Genomic DNA, 27,409 nt, shown 5'->3' on the forward strand with positions numbered 1-27,409 from the left:
TAAGGCTGGTGTTCAAGGCAGGGCGTGGGGGTTCATCCCTGTAATCCTAGCACTTTGGGAGGCTGATGCAGGAGAACAGCTTGAGCCCAGGAGTTCAAGACCAGCCTAGGCAACACAGCAAGACACCATCTCTATTTAAAATAAAAAGAACTGTAAACTGGCTCATCTGGTCTTATGGCACCCCCACCCACCACCCCCACCCCACCCCATCCCAGGTACTGACTCAAGACAAGAGGACAGCTTCAACTCCCTATGATTTCATCCCCAACCGAACCAACCAGCATTCCCCATTCCCTAGCCCCTGCCCACCAAACTATCTTTTAAAAACTCTAGCCTCTGAATTTTCAGGGAGGCTGATTTGAGAAATAATAAAACTCTACCTGTTTTAGCCAGCTCCACATGTATTAAACTCTTTCTCTATTGTAATTCCCGTCTTGACTAATTGGCTCTATCTGGGCAGTGGACAAGAAGAACCCATTAGGCAGTTACAGTGTCTCAAAAACAAAACAAACAAAATAAAACAAATTTCAGCTGTATTTCAGGATAATCAGGGATTCTATTATCAAATTGAGTATGATCTGTAATTTTTAACAGAAGAAAGTATGAATTTCCTTCTTTTCATTAATGGAGAAAGCCAAGCTTAGAACTGTATGTCTTTTAAGTATTCATTTTGGGCCAAAACTCTGTTGTATCATTCAGAGCTTGTTCTATAGTTTTTTGTTTTGTTTTTAAAAAGCAGGCTGAAAATGAATTCCTGGCTCATTTTAATATTAAATACTTACATTCTAGGTCAAAAATAAGCTCATAATCACTGCTTGTTTCAGAGAGTTTCCAAGTCAGGAATTGGAACATAGTGAAGCATGGAGTGCTACTTCTCTACTCCCACCAACTTCAGGAAAGGAAGAGTCCCAAGTGACCCCTCATGCAACCTACACCTCCTCCTGCGCTTCCAGGTTGCGGGTTACCCAGCACACACTCTCTACCTCAGCTCAATTCCCATAGCCCAGTCCTTACCAAGCCCTGGACTGGCCCTGAATTCATAAAGCCCACTTTCCATTCCTACTAAAGCAGCTCTCTTCAAATGGACTCCAGTCTCCTCTCTTTCTTTCCTGCCTTTCAAGTCCTTTACCACTTGGCTATTAGGAGGAAGTCAATTCTTAGAATGTACAATTACATTATACTCTCCTCAAAAATCTTCACTGGCTTCTAGCTATCTTTTTTTTTTTTTTTTTTTTTATCTTTTTTTTTTTTTTTTTTTTTTTGAGACGGAGTCTCGCTCTATCGCCCAGGCTGGAGTGCAGTGGCGCGCTCTCGGCTCACTGCAAGCTCCGCCTCCCGGGTTCACGCCATTTTCCTGCCTCAGCCTCTCCGAGTAGCTGGGACTACAGGCGCCCGCCACTATGCCCGGCTAATTTTTTTTGTATTCTTAGTAGAGACGGGGTTTCACCGTGGTCTCGATCTCCTGACCTCGTGATCCGCCCGCCTCGGCCTCCCAAAGTGCTGGGATTACAAGCGTGAGCCACCGCGCCCGGCCAGCTATCTTTGAACTATAATCCTCAGCTTGGCATCCAGTATCCTCCATGATTTGGCTTCAAACTATTTCTCCATTCTTACTTAATGTGACTTAGCTTCATTAACATGGGAACTTGGTAAACCAGTTCTGCCAAAATACCCTGAATTCATGATTTTTGTGGATTCACAATATTTTCTTCTAACTTTACTCTTTTTAAAGGAAAGGACTGTTTCTCTCAATTATTTATATAAATATATATACATATTTTTAATTCCAACAATATCTATTTCAGTATCTTGCAAATATTAGTGTGTACACACACACACATAGAAGTAGCATATATATCTATATACACTAATATTTGCAAGATACATTCCCATTAATATATACTAAGATATATATAGTAGAGATAATAAATATTTACTAAATTGAATCTTTTTTCTTTTTCTTTTTCTTTTGAGACAGAGTCTTACTCTGTCACCCAGGCTGGAGTTCAGTGGTACGATCCCGGCTCACTGCAACCTCTGCTTCCTAGGTGCAAGCAATTCTCATGCCTCAGCCTCCCAAGTAGGTGGGACTACAGGTGAGCACCACCACGCCCAGCTAATTTTTGTATTTTTAAGTAGGGACAGGGTTTTGCCGTGTTGGCCAGGCTGGTCTCGAACTCCTGGTCTCAAGTGATCCGCCTGCCTTGGCCTCCCAAACTGCTGGGCCTCGCCATGAATTGAATCTTTAATTGGGGTCTTCCAACTCCAATCACTGGAAAAAAAGGCTAGTAGAGCCATGAATGTTTTTCACCTAATAGTCTATGTACCAACATATTTGTGAAACTACTTTGGGTGATACCTTGGGACCTCCAACTATTTCCTAGAGAATTTGGGAGGTTTTTTAGAACCAAAAGTCCTTTGGATTATGAATATATTAATACCCAATGATAGATGAAATGGGGACATAAAAGAGGCAAGAGGAAGCAGAAATTTGAACCAAAAGGCAGTTTAAAATTTTTACTCCTCATATGACTTAAACATCTTTTTGTTAAGGCAATGTGCCTTAATAATCATCAGAAATAAAGGGGCAATATTTTATCAAGCATAATGTATGCTAGACCCTGTGCTAAGCACTATACCTGTTATTACATTAAACTCTGCCACAACCTCATGAGAAAGACATTATCTGTATATCCCTTTTAACTTTAAAGAAAGTAGGGCTCACAGGAGCTAAAACTTGCTCAAGAGTATATACCTAGTAAGTGGCAGAATATGCCTCTAAAACCTATGTTCTTGTATTTCACTCCTGTGATAGCAGCATTTAAAACTCCCAAAGGTAGGAGTGAACACAGCTGTGCTAGTCACATTAGGTTGTCTGTCCTTACACTCACTCACCCAAACTAGCACGTAAAATCAAAACGGAATAATCTGATCCTTGCCAAGAATTTGGAAATTGGGACAAAGGATGGGAAACAGGGAAGGAGTGTGCAGGGAGGAAAGAGAGAAATCAGTCTCCCTTTGGTTGGATGGGCCCAGAGAGCACCTTGGTAGCTGTAGACAGCAGCCATCCCACTAAGGAGAAGGAAGCAAAGGAGCTAGTCTGAGTGAAGGGGAGGAAGGAAGCCAGTGTGTGGAGTAGGAGAGGCAGAGAGGAAGAAAGAAGTCTTTCTGGGTTTCTTGCCTCACTGCAGTCCCTGGTTCCCTGCCCTTGGATTCTGGGAGACACCACAGGATCCTTAAAACAAATTCCCCTTTCTGCTTAAGTGAGTTCCAGTGGTTTCTGTTACTTGGGACCAAAAAAGTCTTAATTAATGCAACAGCTGTGGAAAGTTTCCTAGAATGGCTAACTTGCCCTGGCTTTCTCTAACGCTTTATCATTATCGAAAGCTATGTATGACAGGACATTACAGTTGCCACTTCCACACCGCCCCCTGGGGGAGCTCAGAGAGCTCCAGGTGTGGGGAGGCAGAGGGAGGGTGCCGTGACTTTCTAGAAGTTTAAAAACTATTGCTTTGGTAATTAGAATGACATAAAGTACAATGCTATCAAGTCTTTTAGCCAGTAGGAGCTTAAAGAAGACAGGCTCTAACTTCTATTTTCTCAGTATGAGGAAGGGGTAAGTATGAAGCACTTCTGACTTATTTTTTTAATCAACTTTTTTTTTTTAATTAAGGGCATAGGTTTAAGAAGGTGGAGACATATGAGGACCGTGAGTTAGAGATTCCAAAACTGCAGACCTGAAATCAAGTCCCAGTTCGTCCCCCTCAGTCATGTGACCTCAGGCAAGAGATTACTACTCAGAGCCACAGTTTCTTTATCTGAAAAATAAGGACAAGTTTCACAAGGTTATTTCAATGATTAAAGGAGATGATAAATATGCATATAAAGGTATAACATAAGCCTTCAAAAATATCTTTTGGTATATAAATATACACCCCATTAACAACAAAGGTAAGTAAAAACTTCAAACTTCTGTACACATTTGTTTTCTTTATGCTGGATATTTTTGGCCAAACACCACGGAAGATGATCTACTAGCTAAGAACTGATTTTGCTCTTAGTGTGACCCCTGGTATATAACAAACGCCAGGGTAGAGAAGACAGGAGAGGGATGTTTGGTGAGTGCCTACTATGCGCCCAGCTCTGTCTTAGGTCTGACAGACATTCAAGATTAGAGTAGCGACTTAACATTTTCAAAATAACTCTATTTCAAAAAGAAACGATGAAATATGACTATAGAAAGGGATAACTGAACACACATTTAAAGTACTGTTATGCTTGTGGGAACACTCCTATCCTAGGAATTCTAATTACATCTGTAAGACCACAGAACTGTTTAAACAATCACAATTTGAAACTCTTGATTCTCCCATATATAAACTTATAACTCCACTAAGTCACCTCTCAGGCAAAAAGACTACATGGCAACTTTACATTTGAGCACTAGGAGTAAACACAATGTAACTAGGCCAATTTCTTCATATATAATAGAACTTCCACACAAATGAGTGTCCTCAAAGTTACAAATCCATACACCTACTATTCAGAGAATGCTACAACTGCTCAAATGGTTCTTGTGATTTTTTAAGGATTACTTTCTAAGCCAATTCATGAGCTTCACAAGAAAATCAGTGTTACTACTTTATAATTATAATTTTTTTTTGAAGTTGTGTTATCCAACTTGATCACCCACCTGATTTACCACCCTTGGCTCTGAATTAACTCAGCTGCTTCCAAAAATTAAATCCACCCTCAAAAGATGAAGATTTGCCATTGTTGAAAATGTGCCTCAGGCTCTGAAGGCAATTTCCAAAAAGGAGTCCAAAAATGTGTATGTCGCCTACTGGCTCCTCACCCACCACTTGCCAGCAAGCTCAAATCTCTCCAATTTGCACAAATATCTTCAGGACCCTGCTTCTTTCAAGCTCCCTCTCACTTCCTCTGCAAAGCAAACCTCCTTAACAGAGATGTTTACGTTTAGGATCCCCACTTTGTCACCTCCTCAGTTGACTATAATCTGGCTTCGGCTCCAATCACTGCACTGACACGACTCTTGAGATATCCAAAGGACAAAGAAAAGAGCTTCATGGCTAAACACAGTGACTTCTGTTCTAGCTTTGTCCCAGCTGACCTCACTGCAGCAGAGCACAGGGTAACTCACCCTTGTTTGGAACTTGTCACCAACTTTGCCTTTGTCTTTTCTTTAACTCTTCTAATATCTGCCTTTCTGTGCCCCCAACACCACCTTTTCCTAAGAAATTTCCTTCCACCCTTTACATTTTGGAGCTCTTCACAGTCTATCCTTGGTCCTCTTCCCTCATCAGATGATATGCTCACCCTATGTATACTCATTCACTTTGGTGCCCGTAACTACTACCTTCAGGCACCTAAACAGGTATCTGTAGTCTAGACTTCTTCCCTGAATGCCAGGCCTGCCTTCTTTCTTTCTTTCTTTTTTTCTTTCTTTCTCTTTCTTCCTTCCTCTCTCTCTCTCTCTCTCATCTCATCTCCTTTTGAGAACCTAGGGACAAAATATCCAAATTTTACTCATCTTTCCCAATCCAAAAATTGCGTTGTTCATGTTCTTTAAAGCAAAATCTCAGTCTTCTGAATTTCACCTTGGCCTATAGTTACTGATGCAATTCAAGGACCACGTAGGCATATCCCCCAACTGAGAGGTTTTCTCAGAGCATGAGGTAACCATGTTAACTGCTTTCTCTTTTCCTATTTTGAGACAGGGTCTCACTCTGTTGCCCAGGCTGGAATGCAGTGGCATGATCAAAGCTCACTGCAGCCTTGACCTTCTGGGCTCAGGCAATCCTCCCATCTCAGCCTCCTGAGTAGCTGGAACCACAGGCATGAGCCACTACATCTGGCTAATTTTTTTAAAAATTTTGTGTAAAGATGAGGGGCTCATCATGTTGCCCAGGCTGGTCTCGAACTCCTGCATTCAAGCAATCTTCCTGTCTCAGTCTCCCAAAGTTTTGGGATTACAGGCGTGAGCCACCGTGCTCAGCCCTTTTTTAAAAAATAAGACAAAAGCATACTAAAATCCTATTCCTCCTTCAAAGCCGAGTTCAAACTTCACCTGCTCTAAAGTTTCCAAGTGCCTCACATTATATTACTTTTCCATCTTTATTTATCTGGTTCCTTTTAAATTTTTTAGAATCTTTTATGTTGTGATAATTGTAGATTAAAATGCAAGTATAAGAAATAATAAAGATGTCGTGTGCCCTTTACCCAGTTACCAATGGTAAAATCTTACAAAACTATAGTACAATATCAAAACCAGGATATTGACATTGATACCACGCACCAATCTTATTTAGATTTCTCACTTACTCATACTCATTTGAGTGTGTAAGTTCTATACGATTTTATTACATATGTAGGTTCATGTAAATACCACTCAATCAAGATAATGAACACTACTATTGTCTCAAGGATCCCTCAATTGCACCCAATTCCCTCCTGTCCTGCCTCCCTGAATCTTGGCAACTACAAATCTGTTCTACAGTTCTAAAATTTGCCTTTTCTGAATCTTAAACTCAGCTGACTTTTAAAAATTGTACTTTCAAAAAGATTAAATAGAATCATACAGTACATATGTAACCCTTGAGACTGAAGATCCATCCAAGCTGTTGTGCCTATCAACAGTTCACTCTTTTGTTGCCGAGTACCATTCAGTAATATGGATGTACCACAATTTGCTTAACCATTCATCTGCTGAAGGACATCTGGGCTGTTTCTAGTATTTGGGCTATTCTATGTAAAACTGCTATAGAAATTCATGTACAGGTTTTTTTGAGAATGTAGGTTTTCGTTTTTCTGGGATAAATGCCCAGGAGTGCAATTACCGGGTTGTGTTTAGTTTTTTAAGAAACTGCCAAAGTGTTTCCAGAGGAGTTGTGCCATTTTACATTTCCACCAGCAACGTTTGAGTGAACCACTTTCTCTGCATCCTCGCCAGCACTTGGTATTGCTTAGAACTTCTTGCCAATTTGGCCTTTTCATTATTTTACTTTAGACGTTCTGATTGATGTGTACTGATATTGTGAATTTAATTTGCATTCTCGAATGTGTCGTGATGTTAAACATTTTTTAATTTGCTTGTTTGCCATTTGTATATCCTCTTCAGTGTATGTCTTCTGTCCATTTTCTAATTGGATTGCTTTGGTTTTAAAGGTTCTTTACGTACTCTAGATACTAGTCTCTTGTTGGATATGTGGTTTACGAATATTTTCTCCCAGCTGCAGAAAATTCTTTCTGCAGCTCATCTTTTTCTTTTCTTAACAGCATCTTTCATAGACAGAAAGTTTTTAATTCTGATGAGATCCAATTTACCAACCTCTTCTTTTGTGGACTGTACTATGTCAAAGTCTAAGAACTCTTTCTCTAGTCCTACGTCCTGTAAGTACTCTTCTATGCTCATTTCTATTAAGTTTTATACTTTTACATTTTATACTTAAGCCCATGACCCATTTTGAGTTAACTTTTGCATAAGGCATGAGGTTTAGATCGAAGTTCATTTATTTGCCTATGTATGGCAAATTCCTCTAATACTATTTTATGAAAGGCTATCCTTACTACATTGAGCTGCTTTTGCTCCTCTGTTAAAAATCAGTCAGGCGTATTTGTATGGATCTAATTCTGGGTTCTCTATTCTGTTCCGTTATTGAGAAAAAAGTTACATACCATAAAATTTATCATTTTATAGCATACAATTCACAAGTTTTTAGAATATGTACAGAGTTGTATAATCATTATCCCTACCTAATTTTAGAATATTTTCATTACCCAAGAAAAGAAACTCCATACCCATGGCAATCACTCCATGTTTTCCCTTCTCTGCAGAGAGGGGAAACACTTTGTTTATACATTCAACAGTTGATTGGGTTGTTTTTCTCCCTCCCCCTCCACTGTTTTTTGAGACAGAGTCTTGCTCTGTCGCCCAGGCTGGAGTGCTATGGCGCGATCTCAGCTCACTGCAACCTCTGCCTCCCAGGTTCAAGTGATTCTCCCACCTCAGCTTCCACAGTAGCTGGGATTACAGGCGCACACCACCAGACCGAGGTAATTGTTTTTGTATTTTTGGTAGAGATGGAGTTTCACCATGTTGGCCAGGCTGGTCTCCAACTCCTGACCTGAAGTGATCCGCCTGCCTCAGCCTTCCAAAGTGCTTGGCCTTTTTAAAAATAAAGAAAGGATCTTATTATGTTGCCCAGGCTGGTCTCGATCTCCTGGCCTAAAGCAATCCTCCTCCCTCTGCCTCACTTTAGCCACTAAGCCTGGCCTGTTTCCATTTTTTAAATAATGCTGATATAAACATTCAGGCGCAGTGGCTCACGCCTGTAATCTTGGCACTTTGGGAGGCCGAGGTGGGCAGATCACGAGGTCAAGAGATCGAGACCATCCTGGCCAACATGGTGAAACCCTGTCTCTACTAAAAATACAAAAAATAGCTGGGCATGGTGGCACGCACCTATAGTCCCAGCTCCTTGGGAGGCTGAGGCAGGAGAATCGCTGCTTGAACCTGGGGGGCGGAGGTTGCAGTGAGCCAAGATCGCACCACTGCACTCCAGCCTGGTGACAGAGCAAGACTCCACCTTAAAAAATAATAATAATTCATGTACAAGTTTTTGTGTGGCTATGTTTTCAATTCTCCAGGAGTAAAATTGCTAGGTCATATGGTAACTCTATGTTTAATCCTTTGAGGAGCTGCCAAACTATTTTCCAAAATGGCTGCACCATTTTACATTCTCACCAGCAGTATAAGAGGGTTCCAATTTCACTACATCCTCACCAACACTTGTTATCTGTATTTTTTTTTAAATTACAGCCATCCTAGTGAATGTACAGAGGTATCTCATTGTGGTTTTGATTTGCATTTTTGTAATGATCAATGATGCTGAGCTTTTTTTTTTATATGCTTAGTGACCATTTGTATGTCTTAAAATTCTTGCCCATTTTAAAATTGTTTGTCTTTTTTGTTGTTAAGTTGTAGGAGTTCTTTATGTATTCTAGATATATTAACCTACATAATTTGCAAAACAATTTTTCCCATGAGGGTAATGCTTTCACTTTCTTGATGGTGTCCTTCAAAGCACAAAATTTTTAATTTTGATGAAGTCTAATTTATCTATTTTTTTATTTTGTCACTTCTTCCTTGCCCAATCCAAGGTCACTAAGGTTTACTCTTTTGTTTTCTCCTAAGAGATTTCTAGTTTTAGCCCTTACATTCAGGTCTACGATCCACTTTAAATTAATTTGTACACATGATACATTAATTGGTTTTGAATGTTGAACCAGTCTTGTATGCCTGGAATAAATCACACTAGGTCATGGTTTAGAATACTTTTTTTTAGACACTTCTGTAATAGCAATAGAATTCTTTTTATACATTGCTGGATTTGATTAGCTAAAATTTTGCTGAGTACTTCTGCATCTGAGTTCAGGAGGGATATTGGTCCACAGTTTTCTTTGTAATATGATCTCTGTCTGGTTTGGGTATCAGGCTTCATAAAATAAGATGGGAAATGTTCTCTCCTATTGTATTTTCAAGCAAAGATTGTGTAAAAATTGCTGTTAATTCTTCTTTAAATGTTTTCTAGAATTCTCCCGTGAAACCATCTGGGCTTGAAGATTTCCTTTCTGTGAACTTTTAAATTATGAATTCAATATTTTTAATAGTTTTGTGACTATTCAGATTGTCTATGTGCCATAGTTGAATGATGAAAGTTCGTAGTCTTTGACTCATCTCTTCTAAGATGTTGAATTATTAACTTCTTGAAAAACCATTTGTATATTCCTTATTATCCTTTTAATGGCTGCAGTATCTGTAGTGATGTCCCGTTATCACCTCTAATGTGATGTGTGTCTTCCGTTTATCCACCAATCTTGCTAAAGGCTTATCAGTTTTATTAATTTTTTTCAAGAACAAGCTTTTGGCTGGGAATGGTGGCTCACGCCTGTAATCCCAGCACTTTGGGAGGCTGAGACAGGTGGACTGCTTGAGTCCAGGAGTTCAAGAATAGCCTGGGCAACATAGTGAGACCCTGTCTCTTTTAAAAATTAAGTCAAAGTTTAAAAAAAAAAAAAAAAGAACCAGCTTTTTGTTTCACCGAATTTCTCTACCATTTTCCAATTTCTGATTGTATTGACTCAAGTGCTTACCTTTGTATTTTCTTCCTTCCTGCTTACTTTGGGCTTATCTTGCTCTTTTTTTTTTTTTTTTTTTTTAGACGAAGTCTCGCTCTGTTGCCCAGACTGGAGTGCTGTGGCACGATCTTGGCTCACTGCAACCTCTACCTCCCAGGTTCAAGCAATTCTCCTGCTTTAGCCTCCTGAGTAGCTGGGACTACTGGCACAAGCCACCATACTCAGCTACTTTTGGGGTTTTTTTGTTTTTTTCTTTAATAGAGACAAGGTTTCACCATGTTAGTCAGGCTGGTCTCTAACTCCTGGCCTCAAGTGATCCATCCGCCTAGGCCTTCCAAAGTGCTGGGATTATAGGCATAAGCCACCATGCCCAGCCTTGCTCTTCTTTATCTAAATTCCTAAGGTAAAAACATAGCTCACTGCTGAGATCTTTTTTCTTTTTAATGTAAGCACTTGGAGCTATAAATTTTCCTCGGTACTGCTTTAGCGACATCTCACATATTTTAATATGTTGTGCTTTCATTTTCATTCAGTTCTATGTATTTTTTAAAATTTTCCTTTAAGATTTCCTCTTTGACCAGTGAATTATTTATAAGTGTGTTGTTTAATTTCCAAGTGTCTAGATATTTTACTATTGTCCTGTTATGGATTTCTAGTTTGTAGTTCCATATGGTCAGAAAACACACCCTATATGACTTCATTTTCACATGAGCTGAAGTTTGTTTTATGACTCAAGATAGGGTCTATTGTGGTGAATATTCCATGATCACTTTATTTGGGTCTGGATGCCATGTACTGAGTTAGCACCTAGAAACAGAAAAGTAACACCCAGTCCTTGATCTTGATGAGAACTTTGTTACCCATCAGAGAGACAGAGTCATATTTAGGTAAATTAGGAACATTATGGCAAGTGAGTAGACTGCCTCGGGAGAACAGAGAAGGGCAAGGCTAATTCTTCTAGAGTGAGAAGACAAAAGATTCACAGCATTTAAGATGGGCCCTGGAAAATGGATGAAGTACAATGCAAGGCATAGGTAAGACAGAGAACTATGACAGAGCAAGACTGAGGAAAGATGAAGGGCTGAAAGCAGAACAGGATATTGTATAGGAAGCTAAGAAATTTATTTTCCTCTTTTCCTATTATCAACAGAGTTGACCATTTCATTTTTGACCTGCCCTAATATGAATGTCAAGCTACCCAACACTACTAATCTTAGGAATAATTTGCCCACACAATTACTGACTACTCTATGCTTCTTTTCTTTTTCTTTCTTTTTTTGAGATAGTGCCTTGTTCTGTTTCCCAGGCTGGAGTGCAGTGGCGCGATCACAGTTCACTGCACCCTCAACCTCCTGGGCTCAAGTGATCATCTCACCTCAGCCTCCCTAGGCACGTGCCACCACGCCCAGCTAATTTTTGTATTTTTTGTAGAGATGGGGTTTTGCTGTGTTGCCCAGGCTAGTCTGGAACTCCTGGACTCAATCAATCCACCCAAAGTACTGGACCTCCCAAAGTACTGGGATTACAGGCATGAGCCACGCACCCGATCTTCTTTTCAAATTCTATCTTCCTTTCACTCTTTCTGTTATTTTCCCAGGAAAGCTTGTAGCTTTTCTGCAGGACACTGTCTTCTTTCATCTCCAATTCAGGCAATAAAAGTGAAAAGACTTGAGAGTCATATCAGTGGGACTTGCAAAGTAGAGACCTCCTCTGAAAAGCTACTCCTTCATATAAGTAACAACAACACTGGACAAAACTGTCAAAATCAAATTTTGCGTAACTCTGGAAATTAACCACAGGCTTTTAACAATCTGAGATGCAATTACTCAAGAAAAATGGCTAAATATCAACAAGGACAGTGAACGTTGTAAAGTTTTACTTTCCATATTCCCACATCCCTCTCTCCAGCTCTATAGTAGCCTTAAAATCAAAAGCATTGTAATCATGGTGAAAAACCAGTGGCCTAGCAGTCACTGGAGTGGCCAGAACAGGTTTAGAGCACCCTAAAAACAGCATCACAGGAGAAACGTCATTATTTGACCTATCCAGCAGTTCCCTGAAAACCCCCATTTACAGGGTTTGCTTAATTTGACCTTCATCAAATCTTGTTCACTGCAAACAGCCTTATAGCCCCAGAGGTGTTCATCAAAAACATTCAGCAGTATTTATTTAACATGGCAGCTGTTTGTTTGAGATGGTGATAACAGTGAGCTAAAGTACTGGTCAACAAGAACTGACCAAAAACATTAAAAGGAAAAGCTGGAGAATGAGGCATCCATAAAGGGCTGTGAAAAGGTTTGACACATTCCTGGGGATCAAGACGGTCACACTCACGCATAGGGCTGTGCACATGCCCAAGAAAGACTTAAGAAGGGTCTTACATTCTTACTTCTGGCTGACCCTGAAGCTCAGCAACAGCAGGAAGTGAAAGCTATGGCAGAGTTATAAAGTGCATGCCTAAGCATTAAAGGTATTAGTCGACACACAGCCTCTTAACAAACGCTAAGAGACTTACTGTTTTCAAATATTTAAGGAAATTTCTGTTTATTCATTAGCTGACCACTAAGCTAGCCAAGCAGAGAAATACTATAAATTGGGTAGCTTATAACGTTTATTTCTCACAGTTTTGGAGAGTGGAAGTCCAAGATCAAGAAACTAGCAGAATCAATATCTGATGAAGGCCCACTTCCTCATGAATGGCACTTTTTACTGTGTCCTCACATGGTCAAAGGGGTGAGGTTTCTTTCTCATGCTTCTTTTTATAAGGGCACTAATCCCGTTCATGAGGGCTCTACCCTTGACTTAACTGCCTTCCTAAACTATAATTTGGAGGTTAGAGTTTCAACCTATGAACTTAGAGGGAACACAGACATTCAGATCACAGCACAGACTCAAAAGACTTAGTTCAAAACAGTCAGAAAATGAACAGCAGAAAGAACAAACAGCAATAACAGTGAACCTTGGAGAGGAAGGCAGGCAAGATGATTTCCAGAGTTGCCACATTATATTATTATTTAATAGTATTTAATTGTATGTGTGTGTGTGCCTGTGTGTGTATGCATGTGCATGTGTCATGCAAACAGTAACAAAAGAGAGCTGGAGTAGCCAAACTAATAGCAGACAAAATAGAATTCAAGGCAAAAGGTGTTACTAAAGACAAAGGATAATATTTTATAACAACGATAGGCTCAATCCATCTAGAAAATGAAACAATTATAAACATATATGCATCTAACAACAAAGCCACAAAATATACAAAGCAAAAAATGGCGGAACTTAAGGGAGAAATGTAGAATTCAACTGTAATATATATCAATACACAACATCCAGTAACAGAGAGAAAAAATAAACAAAAGATAAACAAGAAAATAGAAAGCTTAAACAAAACTATAAATCAATTAGATCTAACAGAAATCTACAGAACACTCCGTCCAACAACAGCAGAAAACATATTCTTCTAAAGTGGATATGGAACATTCTCCACACCATATAACAAGTTTCAATAAATATACAAGGACTAAAATCATGCAAAGTATGTTCTCTGACCAAAATAGAATGGAATTCGAAATTAACAGCATAAAGAAATTAGAGAAATTCACAAGTATGTGGAAATTAAACAACCTACTCCTAAATAAAAAATATGTCAAAGAAGAAATCTCAAAGGAAATTTTAAAATATTTAGACATAAATGAAAACAAAATACAAACTATGGGATGTAGCTAAAGCAATCAGGGAAGTAGGGAGGGAGTAGCTGTAAATGCCTTTATAAAAGGTACGGTGGCTCATGCCTGTAATCCAGGAGCTCGAGACCACCCTAGGTGACATGATGAAACCTCATTTCTACAAAAAAATACAAAAATTAGCCAGGCGGCCAGGCACAGTGGCTCACGCCTGTAATCCCACCACTTTGGGAGGCTGAGGTGGGCAGATCACCTGAGGTCAGGAGCTCGAGACCAGCCTGGCCAACATGATGAAACTCCATCATTACTAAAAAACAAACAAACAAACAAGAATTAGCTGGGTATGATGATGCACACCTGTATCCCAGCTACTCGGGAGGTTGACACAGGAGAATCACTTGAACCCAGGATGTGGAGGTTACAGTGAGCTGAGATCGCACCACTGCATTCCAGCATGAGTGACAGAGTGAGACGTTGTCTCAAAAAAAAAAAAAAAAAAAAAAATAGCCAGGCATGGTGGCACATGCCTGTGGTCCCAGGTACTTGGGAGGCTGAGGTAAGAGGATTACTTGAGCCTGGAAGGCGGAGGTTGTAGTGAGCCAAGATTGCACAACTGCACTCCAGCCTGGGCAACAGAGTGAGACTCCCATCTCAAGAAAAAAACAAAAACAAAACATAGAAAGATCTGAACTCAACAACATAAACTTCCACCTTAAGAAACCAAAGAAGAACAAACTAAACCTAAGCAAGCATAAAAAAGAAAATAACAAAGATTAGAGTAGAAATAAATGAAAAAGATAATTTAAAAATAAGAGAAGGAAATAAAACGAATAAGAAAATAAAAGTTGGCTATGTGAAAAGATCAAAGAAATTGACAAACCCTGAGCTAAGCTGACCAAAACAGAGAGAGAGAGGGAGATTCAAATTATTAAACTAACAAATGAAAGAACAAATATTACTAACAATCTTACAGAAACAATAAGGATTATAAAGGAATACTAATAACAACGGTATGCCAAGAAATTAGATAACCAAGAAGCAAAAGACAAATTTCTAGGAAGAAGCCGGGTGTGGTGGCTCACGCCTGTAATCCCAGCACTTTGGGAGGCCAAGGTGGGTGGATCAGTCGAGGTCAGGAGTTCAAGACTAGCCTGGCCAACATGGTGAAACCCTGTCTCTATGAAGAATGCAAAAAATTAGCCAGGTGTGGTGGTGGGCACCTGTAATTCCAGCTACTTGGGAGGCTGAGGCAGGAGAATCACCTGAACCCAGGAGGAGGAGGTTGCAGTAAGCTGAAATCATACCATTGCACTCCAGTTTGGACAACAAGAGTGAAACTCCGTCTAAAAAATAAAAATAAAAAATTCTAGGAAGATAAACGGCAGAGGATTTAAAAATGGAAAAGTTCAGTAGATCTATAAGAAAAAAAGATACTGAATTAATAAACAACCCCTGCCCCCCAACACACACACCAAAGCACAGGGCCAGATGGCGTTCCTGATGAGTTCTAGAGTGGGAGGAGAATAAGGATAAAAAAACTACCTCTTATTGGGTACTATGCTCACTACCTGGGTGACAAAATCATCTGTACACCAAACTACAGAGACATGCAATTTACTCATATAATAAACCTATACATACATGTACCCCCTGAACCTAAAATAAAAGCTAGAAGAAAAAAAGAAAAAAAACTATACCCCAATTCTTCACAAACTCTTCCAAAACTCATTCTATGAGGCCAGGGTTATCCTCATATAAAACCAAAGTTATCACAAGAAAACTAAAGACTGAAATCTCTTAAAAATACAGAAGCAAAAATCCTAAAAAGGAATCCAGTAAACCAAATCTAGCAACGTAAAAATGATTATACACCATGACAAGGGTGGAATTTATCCCAGGAATGTGATGGCTCAACATATGATAGTCAACCGATGAAACAGATTAATAAAGAACAAAAATCACTGGATTATCTCAACAGACAGAAAAACCATTTGACAAAATCCAACACTCTTCTGTGAGAAAACCACTCAATAAATCAGGACTAGAAGGAAAAGCTTTCAACTGATAGAGAGCATCTACAAAACCCCCAAAGCTTACATTACAATTAATATTGGAAGACTGGGCTGAGTGCGTAGCTCATATCTGTAATCCCAGCACTTTGGGAGGCTGGGGCGGGCAGATCACTTGAGCCTAAGAGTTCAAGACCAGCCCGGGCAACATGGCAAAACCCCATCTCCACAAAAAATACAAAAATTAGCTGAGTGTGGTGGCACACCCTGTTGTCCCAGCTACTTAGGAGGCTGAGCTGGGAGGATCACTTGAGTCTGGAATTGTAGTGAGTTGTGATTATGTTACTGCACTCCAGCCTGGGCAACAGAGCAAGACGCTGTCTCAAAATAAAAAACAAAAAAAACCTGAATGACTGAATGCTTTCCTTCCTCAAGATCAGGACAAGAAAGACAGACTCCCATTAATTCTATTCAACACTGTACAGAAGGTCCTAGCTTGAGTAACTGGATAAGAAAAGGAAAGGAAATAAAAGGCATCTAAATTAGAAAGGAAGAGGTAAAACTTCCCTATTTGCAGATGACATGAACTTCTAAATACAGGAACTTCCATGGTATCCACGAAAAACAGAGCTAACAATTTTTTTTTTTTTTTTTTGAGGTGGAGTCTCACTCTGTTACCCTGGCTGGAGTGCAGTGGCGTTGTGATCTCTGCTCACTGCTGCCTCCTCCTCCCAGGTTCAAGTGATTCTCCTGCCTCAGCCTCCTGAGTAGCTGGGATTACAGGCGCCCACCACCAATCCCTAATTTTTGTATTTTTAATAGAGACAGGGTTTCACTGTTACCCAGGCTGGTCTCAAACTCCTGATCTCAAGTGATCCACCAGCCTTGGCCTCCCAAAGTGCTGAGATTATAGGCATGAGCCACCATGCCCGGCCAACAAATGATTTTTATAAGGTTGCAGGATACCAGATCTATATATAAATATAAAATGTATTTCTAAACATTAGCAATTAATAATTTGGAAATGAAATTAAGAAAACAGTTTCATTTACAACAGCATCGAAAAGAAAAATATGTAGGATTAACTTTAACAAAGAAACCTTGTATACTGAAAACTACAAAACATCATTGAAAAATTAAAGACCTAATTAATGGACAGACATCCCACGTTCATAGGTTGGAAGACTTAACAGTGTTAAGATGGAAATGCTCCCCAAACTGATCTACAGACTCAGAGCAATTCTTATGAAAATCCTGAGTGCCTCCTGAAATTGATAAGCTGCTCCTAAAATTTCTATGGCAATGCAAAGAACCCAGAATCGTGGAAAAATCTGAAAGAAAAAAAAAGCAAAGTTGGAAGAATCACACTTCTCAATTTCAAAACTTACTACAAAGTTACAATAATTTAGACAGTGTAGTACTGGCATAAAGACAGATATATAGATCAATGGAACAGAATTGAGAGTCTAGAAATAAACCAATACATTTATGGTCAAACAATTTTTGACAAGAAATGCCAAGACAATTTCATGAAGAAAGAATCATCTTGTCAACAAGTTTTTCTTATGGTGCTGAAACAACTGGATATCCACAAGCAAAAAAACGAAGTTTGACCCATACCTCACACCATTTACAAAGATTAACTAAAAATGGATCATAAATATAACAACTAACAGTATAAAGTTCATAGAAGAAAACTTATGTTGGCCAGGCACGGTGGCTCACGCCTATAACCCCAGCACTTTGGGAGGCTGAGGCTGGTGGATCACTTGAGGTCAGGAGTTGGAGACCAGCCTGCCCAACATGGCAAAACCCTATCTCTATAAAAACACAAAAAAATTAGCAGGGCGTGGTGACGGGTGCCTGCACTCCCAGCTACTTGGGAGGCTGAGGCAGGAGAATCGCTTGAACCCGGGAGGCAGAGGTTGCAGCTGAGCTCGTGCTACTGCACTCCAGCCTGGATGACAGAGTGAGACGCCATCTCAAAACAAACAAACAAAAAGAAAACATATGTCTAATTGTTTGTAATCTTCGCCAATGGTTTTTATAGATACGACACCAAAAACACAAGCAACCAAAGAAAAAACAGATTAAACTGGCCTTCATCAAATTTTGAAACTTTGTGCTTCTAAGAACACCATCAAGAAAGTAAAAGATAGCCAGCCCACAAGTAGGAGAAGATATGTGCAAATCATATATCTGATAAATGACCAGTGTTTGGAATACAGAAACTACTCTTATAGCTCAACAATAGAAAGGCAATCCATTTTAAAAATGGCAAAGGATCTGAATAGATACTGAGTAGATATTTCTTCAAAGAAAATCTACAAATGACCAATAAGCACATCAAAATACATTCAGTCTCATCAGTCATGACAGAAATGCAAATCAAAACCACAATGAGATACTACCCCACACCTACAATGATGGCTATAATCACAAATACACATAACAAGTGTTAGGATATGGAGCAACTGAGACCCTCATACATTGCCACAGGGAGTGCAAATGGTACAGCTACTTTGAAAAACAGTTTCACAATTACTCTAAAAGTAGACTGACCATATGACCTAACAATTTCACTCCTAGGTATATACCCAAGATAACTGAATGTCCACACCCAAACCTGTACACAAATATTCATAGCAGCATTATTCATAATAGTCAAGCTGGGGAATCAACCCAAATGTCCATCGACTAATGAATAAACAAAATGTGAAATATCCATACAACAGAATATTATTCAGCTATAAAGTGGAATTACGTTCTGATATATTTAACAACATGGATGAACCTTGAAAACATTATGTCAAGTAAACCAAGTCAGCTACCAAAGGCAACTTACTGTATGACTCCATTTATATGAAATGTTCAGAACAGGGAAATCCACAGAGACTGAAAACTGATGAGTAGTTGTGAGAAGCTCGGGCGAGAGGGAATGAGGAGTAACTGCTAATGGAATTTATTTTTGGGGTGATAAAAATGTTCTGGAATTAGATAGTGGTGATGGTTCAACAAGTCTACCAATATACAAGAAACCACTGAATTTAAAAGGATTAATTTTGTGGTATTTGAATATCTCAATATAAAAAACAGACTTTGCCACCCTGACATTTAGTTATCTCTATACTCCAGTTTATTCCAAATCTTAGGCCACCTATACCACAAAATGAAATTTTAAAATATCATTATAGTATAATTTCCAAACAGATTTTATTTAGAAGATGTAGAAATTATCTTGCCCATGCACTCATATTTCTACAGTGCTATAAAAATATTTCTAGGGAATAAATTCAAATATTGTCTTTTGCCAGTAGGCATTTTTCCTCCTGGTTCAGACAAAAATCTATTGATCTTTGAGTATTTGTCTTTTCTGAGAGTGGTGCTATTTATCAATATGAATTTTATGGGCTGACGAAGTACTAAATACTTACAATTAAGAATGTTCAGTTGTGTATCTACTTTAGGGACCATTCATCCTGGTTACTATCTATACATTTCTTGTAATTTCACAGTGAGTTGGGATTTACATGAAAGGAATACTACTGCCAGGAGTTTCAAATGACAATGACAGCTTCCCCACTTGATGCCAAACAATTTAATTGCTTCCCTCCAGCTAAGGGAAGAAGGGGTTCCCTTGGCCATCGAAGAACTGAGATTTAAAGCACAACCCTTGAAATTCCTGCGTAATTATCTTTCCTGGGTGACCGATGGTGGGGCACAGTTGATATTTATTTGTCAGATAAATGCGGCGGACAGTCACTGATGGGATACCATTTTCTTTCAAATCCAAGAATGAGATAGCTCTAAATAACTCAGAAAAGACATTTCAAATACAGAGTCATGCTCTGTTAGAGCTAGAGGGGTTTGAAATACCTAGTTCAGAAAGTTGCAAAATGTATTCTAAGGAATACTAGTTCCACGAGATGATCCATGAGAAGAAACTCTAAGAAATCTATTAACCCACTGTTTTCCAAAAATACTTCCCCACAGATCCTTTTTCTGCATGACACCTATTCATGACCTAGCAACATGTTTTGAAAAATCCTAATCTGGTCAAAAACCCATTTCACAAGAGATAAAACTGCTCACTCCTCTCCACTTCCCCAGCTTTAACTGATTTGCCTAAAATCACCTAGCTAGGCCCTGGGGAGAGCTAGGACTCACTTCTGGCACTCCTTCAATGCTACCACACTGTCTTACCAGGGGAACCTTTTTCTAAATGGCAATTTAATCATACTGGACTTCCTGATGAACAGCAAGATCATTAGTCATTTAATGTTAGTTATGTTTGAAAGCTTTCCCACAAAAGGGTTGACCTGAAAGAGGTTAGTATTATATGACTCTCCTTTCAAGTTGCTATTTCAAGGTTGGTTTTACCTGGAGTGAGAGGAAATTTCTGTCTATTTGGAACAGCTCTATCTTGAAGATTTTTCAATATTTCTTACCACAACCCCCTTTCTGTGCTTAGTATTTTTAGCTCATTGTTTTCTATTTTGGCAGCTGAGAAGCTGCAGTTTGTAATTTTACCTCCAGCTTCATATTTCTTCTTAAAAGTGAATACAATGTCCTGTTTATAATAATAAAATCACTAGTTGGCAGGACGACATTAAATGGAAAAAAAAGAGAGAAAGCAATTGGAAAATTTAGAGCAAGCAATTTTAAGTGCCAAGTTTCACATTTGTAATGGTCTGGTGGAGGTCACTGGGCTTCCTTTTCATTGAGGGAAGAGTAAAGAAATAGATACCCACAACTTCTCTTGTAAAAAGCTATAGAAACCACCTCCACTTCAATGAAAGTCACAGTTTTACTGAAAAGTGACATGATTCAAACTTCCATAATAATACTAACTACAGGAAAAACATAAAAATCGGTTTAGCGTGGTATTTTCCCCCTCCAATATTTAGGTTTTCATCTTCCACTTTAATTGAGCTTTTAGGCTTTGGTTTCCTATTCCAGTTTAGCAACAAAGGAAACAAAACAATATGAATGAAATTTGAAATAACTGGAGCCAGTCTCAGAAATAACTTCTGGGTTTCTTGAGCTTCTGGTGCAACCCCCCTTTAAGCAGTTTCCTTGGACATATTATCTTCCTGATCCTCAAATTCCTGCAGTACTTATGTTGCTTTTCTTTTTTAAAGCCTCAGATGCCCTGCTAAAGACAGCTACAGGTCTAGGCCATGCAAGCAGGGACTCTCCAGAGACTAGAGCTGAAGGTCCAGAAAAATGGTGACCCCAATCAGGAGGGCTATATCGCCCCTAGGAGTTCACGCAAGCCTAACTTCTTGAAAATTGCTAACCAACCATTTTTCTTTTCAAAATAAACACTATTTCTCTCAACTTCAGTTTGCAAAATATTACCCCAATTCCATTGGACCAAAAAACTGGAATTTTACTGACATAATTGGATTATGAGGTTTAAAGATTGATGGAACTTTTCTGCTCCAAATATAATTGTTCAAATACCAAACCTAAATGAGTATGTAGAAGTTCTTACGTAGCTAGAGCCAGAGTAACACTGCAGGCTCTGAGGCAGGATGACCCAGGACAGGGGATTAAGTGATCAAACCATAGGACTTGCAAGCCCTGTTACAGAAGGATCTTAGAGTCTGAAGGGAACATACTGCCTTTCTGCAGCCATGGCCTATCACTAAAATGAAGACAACTTTAGTCACTCTAGTTCCCTCTATACCTGCTCATTTCTCAGATCTCACCTCATGCACCAATGACCCTGGCAGTCTGTTCATACCTACATTACAGCACTTGCCATTGTCTGCTGTAATTTATCTGAGTACGAATCTGTCTCCCTGAAGAACAGGGGCTGGCCCTTGGTTGTCTTTGCATTTTCAGTGGCTAACTCACTACTTGGCATATATATATATATATGACATATGGCATATATGACATATACTATATATAAACAATATGTGCAAATAAATGTTTCAAAAAGGTTTGATTTTATTAGTTTACAAAATATATATTAATTTATTCAATATAGCACATATTTTTCAGCATGTGCTGGGACTCAATCCTACTTCTTTTGACATTCCTAGGAAAATGAATACTGTTTTTAAAAACTCTTTGAAGGCAATGGACCTCAGAGCAGAAGAAACCACATGATCACAAACACTTGCACCAAGCACCCCCTCCTTCAATACAATTCCACATTTGACTACTGCTTAATGGTTTCATTCATGTTCTTCTGCCAACAAACTGAGAGTTCCACAAGGGCAGTGAATACATCTATTTTTGTTCACTGTTGTATCCTCAGTGCCCATGGTTGGTGTTCAATAAATATTTTTGGTATAAAAACTGAATAAATCCATCATAAAACCAGTCAAAGAAAAAGAAAAGGTTATCAGATCCAAATATCTCCACATGCTTACCTACTGCTGTACAGTACTGCACGCTAACCAACTACATCACTGGAGCTCATTCCACACACTTATGGCTTCTCTTTATGTGTGTTAAAAATAAGGAATTAACTGACACTACATAACTACATGAATTAACCCTGGCACCCTCACTGTGTGTGGGTCAGGTGGTAGGTGAGGTGTACAGATGAAAAAGTTGGCGTTCTGGAACACAAAGGCAATGTCAGTGGCACTCTTAGTTCCTATGCTTTTGCCAAGTGCAAATAATGGGTCTTTACTCATGCCCGGATACATGGATTTATGGATATTGTCTAGTTTTAGCTAAACTGATCCTTGCAAAAAAAAGGCAACTTGCCAAAAAAAAGATTACTGCAAAGGTCCATATATTGAAGATAATACTAAACCACTAATACTCCTAGTAATATCATTAACACTAGAAAAATGGCAACACTGACATTTCTTCTGTGTCTAATATGAATTCATCTGCAGCCACATTATAATTTCAAAACAATGGCTATCAGTCATATGTTACCTATCAGATACTTTAGGAAAATTAAACATGCTTAATCTGTCCCTTCAAGGTAAAGGTGGTATTTTAACAATAAGAAAAAAAAATTATTGCATTTTGAAAACAAAATAACATATTCGAATTTTAATGATAACTTTTTTAAAATGGATGTTTTGAAATACTTCCATTGTTATTATTTGGGGCCTAAAATGATGTAAGTGTATAAACTACAAAAACATTCATATCCATAGGCTTAAACTTCCTAATAGAATTATTTTTATTTATTTTTATTTTTTTGAGACAGAGTCTCACTCTGTCACCCAGGCTGCAGTTCAGTGGCACAATCTCGGCTCACTGTAACCTCTGCCTCCTGGGTTCAAGCAATTCTCCTGCCTCACCCTCCCAAGCAGCTGGGATTACAGGTGCCCACCACCACAACTGACTAATTTTTGTATTTTTAGTGAGACAGGGTTTCACCATGTTGGCCAGGCTGGTCTCGAACTCCTGACCTCAGGTGATCTGTCCACCTTGGCCTCCCAAAGTGCTGGGATTACAGGTGTGAGCCAACGTGCCTGGCTGAATTTTCTAACTAGTTTTTAAAGATAATGACTAAAGAGTAACTGGAGATTATAAATCTATTTTTTTAATCTAAAAACGCAGCACCTTTCAATGAATCCACAAGAACTGACATCAGAAAAGATGGAAATTTACTAGGTGAATTTCAAATTGAATTGGAATATAATTGGCGAATAGGACTGAGAAATGAGTATTAGGATTTTGTAAGCACAGCTCACATCTGCTAAACATATATCCTTTTCAATTATGATAATCATTAAAACCAAGTACCAAAACATACAGAACTTAGAATCAGACCTCTGAATTTCCATATTACTAGTTGTTAAAGTAAAATTTTAATAAATAAAGAATATTATTCAACCATAATGCTTTCACCAAAAGTAAAATTACTATATAAACAGTTTTCTATACTTTTCGTAAGTAAAATGAAAATATTAAAAAATTTTATTTATTTCTCATTACATTTTTATTTTTCTATTTTTACTTTTGTTTATAATGTACATAATAGACTATCAATATAGTAAATTCATTTATAGTTTTAAAATAAAGACAAGCATTAGTGGTAATTTACTATATTACTTCTTGATGCCTAAAGTAGCAATTTCTAAACTTCAGACGTTACTACTTTAGGCATTAAGAAACATTAGAAAAATTTTAAATGCAAAGGAGTAAAATAAATCAGATTTGAATTTTAGAAACATAATCCTGAGGATAAGGGGCAAAGATAACATTTTTTAAGGTTAAAGTAATTTTTTTTTTTTTTTAACTGAGACTCACTCTATCGCCCAGGCAGTGGCATGATCTCAGCTCGCTGCAACCTCTGCCTCCTGGGTTCAAGCAATTCCCCTGCCTTGGCCTCCCAAGTAGCTGGGATTATAGGCACCCGCCACCACGCACAGCCAATTTTTGTATTTTTAGTAGAGATGAGGTTTCACCATGCCGGCCAGGCTGGTCTCTAACTCCTGACCTCAAGTGATCCACCCACCTCGGCCTCCCCAAATGCTGGGATTACAGGTGTGAGCCACAATGCCCAGCCCAAAGTAACATTTTTTTTTTTTTTTTGGGAGACGGAGTCTCCTTCTGTCGCCATGCTGGATTGCAGTGGCGCAATCTTGACTCACTGCAACCTCCGCCTCCTGGGTTCAAGCGATTCTCCTGCCTCAGCCTCCTGAGTAGCTGGGACTACAGGTGCATACCACTATGCCCAGCTAATTTTTGTATTTTTAGTAGAGATGAGGTTTCACCATGTTGGCCAGGATGGTCTCGATCTCATGATCTGCCCGCCTCCGCCTTCCAAAGTGCTAGGATTACAGGGGTGAGCCACCGTGCCCGGCCCAAAAGTAATTTTTCAAAAGATCCTTGTTAGTTCATGAATAGCAGAGAGCACCCTACAAACTCCTTCTGTGTTTGGATCCTTTCACAGGGCGTGTGTGTGTGTGTGTGTGTGTGTGTGTGTGTGTGTGTGTGTGTGTGTTTAAGATATATTTTAACAAAGGCATTCTGCAGAGCAAGGTTTCTTTTCTTTTCTTTTTTCCCTTAGACAGAGTCTTGCTCCGTTGTCCAGGCTGGAGTGTAGCGGCATGATTATAGCTCACTGCAGCCTCAAACTCCCAGGCTCAAACAATCCTCCTGCCCCAGCCTCCCAAGTAGGCACATACCACTGTGCCTGGCTAATATTTTATTTCTTTATTTATTTTTTGTAGAGACAGGGTCTCACTAAGGACCTCTTATTCTATGGTCTAAACCAGAAGGCAATAAAGGTCAAAGAAATGGCAAGATAGAGCCATGAGAGGGGAATTTACAGCAATATTGGGCCCCATAACTACTAACATGCTTATTATTTACCTGTAGGCTAAAAGGCTAGAAAAAATGGAATACTTCTATTTTGTGACTTTCACATTTATAATTTTTTAAAGTACTTTAAAAAAAATTTGGACCAGGTGTGGTGGCTCACGCCTGTAATCCCAACACTTTGGGAGGCCAAGGCAGGAAGATCTCTTGAGGCCAGGAGTTCAAAACCAGCCTGCTCAACATAGCAAGACCCCATCTCTACAAAAGTAAAATAAAGGAATTAGCCGGGTGTGGTGGCACATGCTTATAATCCCAGCACTTTGGGAGGCTAAGGCAGAGAATCACTTGAGCCCAAGAATTCAAGGCTGCAGTGAACAATGACTGCACCACTACACTCTTGCCTGGGCAATAGAGTGAGATGCTGTCTTCAAAATAATAGTAATAATTTGAATAGTATGGCAGTATGCAAAATGAAAAGTCAAAGTTCACTTCCCTGTTGCCTTACCACTCCACTGAATCCACACTCCATGGTAGTCACTGTTAACAGTTTATTTCCTTCCAGGCCTTTTTCTATGCATATATACTTTGATGTGTATATGTATACACATATATAGATATATGTGTATATTTATGTAGTTTTTGTATTACTTTACAAAATATAGGCTTATATTCATATTGTTCTGAAACTTGCTTGACTTAATAATACATTATAGCCATTCTTTTAGGAAAGTCAACATGGATTAGCTCCTTTTTGCAGAGCTGCAAGGAATGCTATCATATTGACATAACACAGGTTACTAAACCATTCCTTTATTAATGGACATTAGCAGTGTCTTTAATGTTTAACTTTTATGACAAGACAGCAATGAACATTCTTGTACATATATTTTTGTACACTTCTTTGAGTAGAGTTTGGGGTGCAGGAGTAGGTACATTTAAAATGTTGATAGATACTGCAGCATGGCTACACTAAATTCTGCTAAACAATAAGGTTCAGCCATTTATTCTAGCATTCTTTTCCCATTAAATCATTAGATAGATTCCTAGATTCAGGAAATGACCTCAGAAAACAAACCCCTCAATTTGTATATGAGAAAACAAAGGTTCAGAGAGGTTAATGTTATGGGCCCAAGACCTCGGAGCCCCTGAAGAGATAACACACCCATGTGCTAGCAGGGGTTCAGGGATAGACGGGTTATTATGAAAATCCAGGAATGCAATATGGGTTAACTGACTTCAAATGTAATATGTGTTCTATGAGAGATACTAACAAGTAGGAAAGGGGACTAATGATCGTCTCCTTTTCCTTGCCTAACCTCAATAAGAAAAGAAAAAGGCAGTAAATTACTAAAAGATACAATAGTAACAAGGTACAGAGAGGGAGTATTCACAAACTAGGTGGGTAACAGGCACCTAGAGCTGAAGTGTCTTAAGTTCAGCTGCATGAAGCGAGCAAGTGTGGTGGAAAAGACTTTGACATGGGATGACCTTAGCAAAAACCTTCCACAGCCTCAGTGGGTTGTATGAAAAGTTTCTTGGTTCTAAATATCTCCATGTGGCATCCAAAATGAATGCCAGTACTGAAACCAAATTCTGAAGAGAAATATCAGAAAAGAACTAACATCCCACAATGAAGAAACATCTTCAAAGAAGATGTTGTTATAAAAATACCACAAAAGTACTTTCCAACAAATTCCAGACCTAAAAGTAAGGCTTTAAAATGAGGCTCCAAGTACAGAAGTCTTGAATCCTTTGCTCTATGCCTGAAGAGGCCCATTTAAAGGAAGGCACTTCTAACTAGATAACAGTCTGTACTTGACCAGATCTATGGCATATAGCAATGAGAAGATGGGCACTGTAGCTTTTGAAGTTAGAATGGTCTAGAACAGGGGTCAGTAAACTTTTTCTGTAAAAGGCTGACAGTAACTACGTTTGGCTTTGCAGGCCATATGGTCTTGGTTGCAACTAATCAATTGGGCTGTGGCTGTTGTAGGGCAAAAAACAGCCATAAGCAACATAGATAATGAATAAGCATGGCCATGTTCCAATGCAACTTTACGGTCGCAGAAATCTGAATTTCATCTAATTTTCATAAAACATTATTCTTGTTTTAATTTTTTCCAACCATTTAAAAATGTAAAAACCATTCTTAGCTCATGGGTTGTACATAAACAGGTAGTGGGCTAGATTTAGCCTGTGGGCCATAATTTGCCAACTGTGGTACAGAAGCAACTATTTCCAACTGAACTGAACTTGAATGTTCATGGAAAGATGAAAACATTTAAGCCTGCCCCTAGGAAAGTTAAGGCAGAA

The 27,409-nt window shown here is 38.9% G+C and overlaps 1 protein-coding gene across 1 annotated transcript in view; it reads right to left on the reverse strand.

Annotated features, from left to right (window-relative positions):
• The window catches only part of DIS3L2 (DIS3 like 3'-5' exoribonuclease 2), a 480,187-nt gene that overhangs the window by 268,504 nt on the left and 184,274 nt on the right, over positions 1 to 27,409 (reverse strand). The window lies entirely within an intron of this gene.

This window comes from Hylobates moloch, unplaced genomic scaffold (genome assembly GCF_009828535.3).
Source record: "Hylobates moloch isolate HMO894 unplaced genomic scaffold, HMol_V3 SCAFFOLD_1, whole genome shotgun sequence".
Classification (NCBI taxonomy): Eukaryota; Metazoa; Chordata; class Mammalia; order Primates; family Hylobatidae; genus Hylobates; species Hylobates moloch.